The 6000-nt window shown below is 41.8% G+C and overlaps 1 protein-coding gene across 1 annotated transcript in view; it reads left to right on the top strand.

The window, feature by feature from the left end:
* Positions 1-5152: 5152 nt before the first annotated feature.
* The window catches only part of ZNF608 (zinc finger protein 608), a 115766-nt gene continuing 114918 nt past the window's right edge, over positions 5153-6000 (top strand). Inside the window, exon 1 of the mRNA XM_011963729.1 lies at positions 5153-5868. The gene's annotated coding sequence lies outside the window, so the exon portion shown is untranslated. The remainder of the gene's footprint in view (positions 5869-6000) is intronic.

The following is a 6000-nucleotide window of genomic DNA, read 5'->3' as shown; positions in this document are numbered from 1 at the left end:
GTTACTGCTAGAAGCCCCTGGCCTCCTCAGCATCGAGATCTCCTGTCTTTAAAAAAGGAGGAAAGGGACCTTTTGATGACCTTAACAATGATGTATAAGCAGAGTTGATCTTGAGACCCAAGGAGGGGGCAGTGGAGGTTGTTGGAGGTGGGATGATACTTTTTTTTTTTTTGAGATGGAGTTTTGCTGTTGTTGCCCAGGCTGGAGTGCAATGGCCCGATCTCGGCTTGCTGCAACCTCCGCCTCCTGGGTTCAAGCGATTCTCCTGCCTCAGCCTCCCGAGTAGGGATTACAGGCATGCACCACCACACCCGGCTAATTTTGTATTTTTAGTAGAGACGGGGTTTTCTCCATGTTGGTCAGGCTAGTCTCCGGACCTCAGGTGATCTGCCCACCTCGGCCTCCCAAAGAGCTGGATGATACTTTTTAAATGCCCTTTTACACTATGCTTCTTCCACCCCCTGTTCCAAATACTAATTTCTAGACATCTCCTTTCTACCACATCTCTGAGTAGACACTAAGGTGTAAAATTACATAGTGAGCATATTATACAGTAGTGCATTGGTATTATGAAGTATACGCATGTGGATATTAGAATGGAGATAAATAGGTTCCTAGTTACCTTGATGAGAGATTAAGATAACATTTTCATCTCTATAAATACAGAAAACTTCCCAATTTTGTGAGAAGAGTAGCTCTGATTTTCAAAACTGGTAGTTAATTGTCTTAGTTTCAGTCACCAATTAGGTGATGGTCCTCTGATGCCTCTTGATCGGCCCCTTTGTCAAACAAAAGAAAACAAAACAAACACAAGAAAAGCCAGTCTGACAATACTGGTTTATTCAAAAGTCTCCTGGAAGAACCTGGGAGGAAGGAGATGGGGGTGGGGTGTAAATGGAGTGTGGAGACGTTGGAATGGAAGGAAATACTTCAATTTGTCAAAATGGTTTGGGTTAAATTATGTGGTCGGGTCAGGCCTAAGCCTTCATCTTTGGCCAGTAGGTTTTCTCAGAAAGGTTTAAGGTTTGGGTTTCAGTGTTGAAGCTAGGGTTAGATTGGATTATTTGATTATTAGGAACCCTAAACTTTGGTTTTAGTTAGACTTCATCTGTGCTGCAGACGCTGCAATCTGTTTTGTATTGGAGGAACTCCAATCTTCTCCAGCTTCACTAGGTCTCATTTTTAAATGTCCCATTCTTTTAAGAACTAACTATTGATTTTTCTGAACTAATATAACATATGGGGTAGGCATGGGCTTCCAAAGGCTGAGATGTAGATGGCACCCCAGGGACACAGGAAGTGCCCAAGAGTGATCTGGTCCTTTGAGAAATCACTCTTTTAAAAGAAGAAAAGTCGAAAAACAGTATGGTGCTGTATTCTTATCAATGGGGCATACACAAATGTAAAATCTGTACACTCAAACGTATATAACAAACCTCAAAGCTAAAATGGATCCCTAATTTGCCCAGTTTATTTGTTAAAGTACAGCTTTGATTTGAATACAAATCGACTTAGGGAGAGCTAAGGACTATTACAGATTGCATTCCTCTGGTTTATATATCCCAATAAAGGGTGGAAACTGCTGTTTATTACTATTTGCAGCCTCAAATCTAGTTCATTTATGGTAGTGAAACAGCTAATTGGCAATTTTTTATGGACTAAATATACTGAAAGCTCAAACATGAGTCAATAGCCATTATTTAAAATATGTGACATAAATATTTTTATTGATCCACGAAGTCATCACTGAATATTTACATCAGAAGCTGTCTTCTGCTAGCACTCATTCACTTTATGTGTCCATATGACTCAGTTAAGACACAATCTTAAATTGCAATTGTCATGTGGAAATTACAATCCCAGTAGTACTGGATCTTTACAACTTGGGATCATGATGCTTTCAGTTTACAGTACCCTTTGACTTTAAAATGTCCATATTGTAGCTTCTAAAAATAATGAAGGTAACAATAAAAAATTCAAAATTAAATGTACTCTAAAGGCTTAATAGATGTAAATACACTAGCTTAAATATGTTAGCTGTTACAGTAAAACGCTAAACTTGTTATTTCATATTAACCTCTCTTATCCTGTGACCTGAGTCTCATTAACTTGGTTGCTGGCATTTGTCCTACAATAAATTGTAAGACATTTCTGTGTTTGTGGATTGTAGATGTAGCATTCAGAAGATTTATGACACCCGGTTCCCCAGCAATAGGGTGAAAGATTTGGGGGAAGAGGAATTCTGACCATTCCACAGTTTAAATATGTGTACTGGAACTGTTTAACAGTTAATCTTCCTAGTATATTTAACTTTCACAAGTCAATTTTTTAAAAGATGAGGCTGGCCCGAGGTGTTACTATGATTAGCTGGGACCTTATTTTAATATTAAGTTTTTCTTTTTTGGAGTCAATAACACCAGGTGGAAAAGATTTGTTACTAATTCCAGGGAAGAATCATTCACACAGTGTTGGTTAAATGGTCGCCTGCATTCACACTTCAGTGCTTGTAGACCAGAGCCCTGGAAACAAAAGGGTTACTTGTTTCCCCACCATCGCCTTTACCCGCAGATCGATTTTTCTTATTTAATCAGCGAGTAAAAAGAGAGACACAGGGAAGAAAAAAAAAAAAAAAAAATTGCAGAAGGGGCAAAGTGGTGGGGGGAGGGTTGAAAGCCAGACGCTGCAATACAGAAAATCAGTCTTGGGAGTTGGACTGCGGAGTCCTCGGAACAAGGAAGGGAAGCCAGCAAAACGCTCGCAGTCATTTCCACACAGCCAGCCTCCCTTTTCTCCTCGCTACGCGCTAGTGGCTCATTTGGCTTCTCTCTGCCACCGAGCGATCACATACATTATTTCCCCCAAGATAACACAATCAAACTTGTATTTACCGACATCCTCTCCTCGCAGCCTGTTTGAGATTTGTTTTAATAAATAAGTGTTTTATGTGAATGATGTAGTAATTGAAACGGGCGCACCATTTTTTTTCCCTTCTTACTGCGGGAGGTTCCTCAACCCCAATCTGGTTGGAAAATAAAACGCTTTGTCTCCACAACCACCCCCCACAGCACCCCCACCCGCTCTCAGTGTGTGTTTTATACGCGTGTATATCTCAGCCCCCTACGGTAGCCAAGAGAAAGCAGCTAGCCAATGAGAGAGCCCAGTTTCATAAAAGCTGCTCTCTGATTGGCCCGATGCGAAAAGGGCACTGGGAACAAAGAAAAGTCCCTTTCAGGTATAGAGGCTGAGAGCTTCTTTTGCTCCAGTCCCCCTGCGTGTGTGTTGTGTTTCAGTCCTGATTTCAGTGTTGCAGAACAAGCTTGTTGTGTGTGTGCACCAGGGGGACTTTTGTTTTGCTTTTCTTAAATTTTAATTTTTGCTTTTATAAAACATACACAGGACGGTCTGTGACATTTGATGGTCCATCTTCTTTAATAATAAATTTGTTGAAGAGATTATAATTTCCAAAATAAAGCGGCTGCAACCAAACACATTCAATGCAGTTAGAAGGAAAAGGTCAACTCGATCCAATACAGACCGTAAGTACGGTTGCGTGGTGTGTCTCTATATAGCACTTAGCGGGGACTTCATGCAGGGGAATGTGCGAGTTTTATGCATAGAAATGAGGAACTAGTTACAGGGTTTGGCTTTTGCATTTAGAACAACAACCCAAGAAGGGTGAATTTTATTCAGTGGAGGGTGAAGCATTTGTAACTTCACACAAATTAAGCTTGACTGGGCAGTCGGGGTAACTTAGAGTAAATTAGCTTTTGGGCTCTAACCCAAAGGAGAAGAAAAGTGACACAGTTACATATCCTGGTCTGCAGTGTCAATTCTCTAGCTCACCTTACTCCCTCCCTCTTCTGTCCTAGCTGGGCAGACCCCTCTCCCAAACCGATCCAGGAAAATGGGGGCAAGGGCAGAACAAGCCGATTTCTCTCTCCTGTCAGCTCCCAGTGCCCGATAATTTAATATTAAACAAGGGAATAGTCACTCATTACGTGTAATGGTTATAATTACCATTCGCCATCTCCTTGAAAAAGCAAGCAACAAAAATACCATTAAGAGAAAAAAATAAAAGCCCAACCCAACCCAAACAAACCCACAAATAGTAACAATAGTGTGTTTATTACAGGACCAGGCTGGTGAGCAAGCAAAAGGTTTTTCTTTGTTTAATACATGAAGTGGGGGTCCCTAAAATCCAAGTAGCTCGGAGGTACCCTTCTCCCTCCCCCAGGCGTCCCTGTCCCTGGCCCCTTGGGAAAGCTGATAAATTGGAGATAAGTTGAAAGGTTTATAAAGTGTTTCTTTAAAACATCTGCTTTGCTCTTGTGCTCATTACATTTCACTCCTTCCGAACTTCGGAGATCCTAGATCTCCGAGAAATGTTTCACATTCATAACTTGTAGCTTCGCCCACTGCGGGGGGGCGGGGGGAGGAGGTTGGGGGAGTGTGTGCAGGGGGAGGGTAGAGACCTACAGCTTTTTTTTTAAAGACCAGATCAGTATTTTCTTGATACGCTTGTCACCATTTTTGTTCTCACGACAACCAATTGAGCCCTTGATCCTCACGTGATGTGAAAGGCTTGCACTGTAACAAAATCGCTCCTTTTAGATGGTTGGTTGTTACTAACTCGCCCATCCCCCTCTCCCAGCCCCGACATTTCCAGCAAAGCGACTCTCCACTTCCAATCCATCAACAATTCATTACTGCTTTTAGCTTCCAAACGCCAGCTAATTAAAAATACTAAGCCAAGCTCCGGGGCCATCTGACTAAACACAGGAGGGGGTGGGTGAAGGGAGGAGGAGGAGAGAAAAAATAAATAAAAGGGAGACACACCGTTTGCTGCGAGTATCAGAGGGAAAAACTCCCTCAAAAGGTCGCCTTAAAAAAAAAAACAAAAAAACCAAAAACCTTTTTTTGACTCTAATTATCGAATTACCACATGACTGATTGACCTGAGCGACAGAGGATTCCACTCCCCTCGGGAACTGTACTAGGAACTCAGTTCCTTTTTCTTAAAACAACGTAAGACAGGAAAACATCACATCCTTTAGGTTTCGAAGACAGCCCATTTTAAATGCCGTTATTTTCCCCCACCCCACCGCCCCCCGCCCCTAGCGAATGCTGTTATAACTGGTTTATCAGCTCACTGAATCATCTGCTCCCTCCTCCTCCACACCTTTCTTTTTCTCCTCCTGCCCAGTTTCTCATCCCACCCTTTCTTCCTCCTCCTCCTCCTCCTCCTCCCTCTCCTCCCCCCCCTCCTTTTCTCTTAAGTTAGTTCAAGAAATCAAATCTGTCAGGACGGGCGGAAAAATGCCACTTCCCGACTAACAGGCGGAATCCAGCCCAGATTTTCAGTCCTTTCTTCTTATTCTTTCTTCCCTTTCACTAATTTATCCCGATGTTAGCACATTCTGTCTCGTTACTAGCGGACGCCTGTAGGTTTGCTACATGGGATCATTACTGATCACGGTGACTCTGAAGTCTGGAACTGAAGGCGGAATGAGAAGTTGGGAAAACTTTTTTCTCTAAACTCTCTGTTTTTTAAAAAACTATTATTCTCGATGCTTGTTAAGAGGAAAAAAAAACCTTTGGTGCTTCTGTTGTGAATGTGAAACATTATTTTCCAGCTGTACAGTGACACATTTTTTTAAGGAGAAAAGGACTGATTCGTTTGCCAAAAGGGGGGTGGGGAGGTGGAATAATGTTATCGAGTGATTATTCTGGCTGAGATGTGTTATTTGGTTTCTTCCTTCTTGATCATTTGGTGTTTAAGTAAAATGAGGCACAGGCTTGTTTGCCGAGTGGAGTGGGAAAGGCATTTTGATTTGCTGGCCTAATTAAAAAATGATAAAGGATTAAAAGGTAAGCAATGTCTGTGTGTGTGTATGTGTGTGTGTATGTATATTTATTTATTTTTTTCTTGACAATCAACTGTTAAAAAGGGGCTGATCCCTTTAAAAACCGTTTTAACTGCTCTTTGTCAAACACACACTC

This window comes from Colobus angolensis, unplaced genomic scaffold (assembly GCF_000951035.1).
Source record: "Colobus angolensis palliatus isolate OR3802 unplaced genomic scaffold, Cang.pa_1.0 Scaffold62, whole genome shotgun sequence".
Lineage (NCBI taxonomy): Eukaryota > Metazoa > Chordata > Mammalia > Primates > Cercopithecidae > Colobus > Colobus angolensis.
Note: the sequence above shows the minus strand (reverse complement) of the source record. Positions and strands in the feature narration are given on the sequence as shown.